This window comes from Aphanomyces invadans (genome assembly GCF_000520115.1).
Source record: "Aphanomyces invadans strain NJM9701 unplaced genomic scaffold supercont1.75, whole genome shotgun sequence".
NCBI classification, from domain to species: domain Eukaryota; phylum Oomycota; class Saprolegniomycetes; order Saprolegniales; family Verrucalvaceae; genus Aphanomyces; species Aphanomyces invadans.
This window is the reverse complement of record NW_008580220.1, coordinates 25,813-26,508: the sequence shown is the minus strand read 5'-3', so window position 1 is coordinate 26,508 and position 696 is coordinate 25,813.

The window sequence follows — 696 nt, the reverse complement described above, 5'->3', positions numbered from 1 at the left end:
TATACCAAAATTGGTGTTTTTGAATCGGCACCTTCATCAGAACTATCAAATATGAGAGAATTATGAATTGTGAAGAGGTAATACTTTTGGGAGTAGTGGTTGAGGAAATTCCAGAAACACGGGACGAGGCACCAATGAGACAGGGCGTTTAATGGTGCCACCAGGTTTCGTGAAATTTATTCCTCATTTTTGATTTTGCCACCAACTAGACAAGTGTTCGCCTTGAACTCTCCGAAAGGAAGGGTGCAGTCCCAAGCCAAACACTCCATCATCCCAAGCACTGGCTTTCCACCTGGGCGGCCTAGATCTTGATGAGCCATTCGGGAAGATAAGCCGGGGTGATGGGGCAAAGGTGTTCTCGTGTTGTGGGAATCCAAGATTATTCGTGGATGGGACCCCCAGGCTAAAATGGTTTCGGGGTTTCGGGGTTTCACACTGACTTCCGCGAATTTCAAAACTGGGCTACCCAACAATTCGGCTTCGAGTTGCACATCACGAACATCCGTCGCATCCTCAAGGACAATCGATCTCTCGAGTCCTACAACATGGCAGATGGTATTTTTACTCGTGAAGCACTATTCGATCAGCTTCATTCGGTGCGGATCACCTCAGGCCATTCGATTGCAAGTTTGCTCAACTGAGCCCAACATCACCTTTACAATATTATGTTTGTGCTTTTTTGTGTTTCCAAAGTCT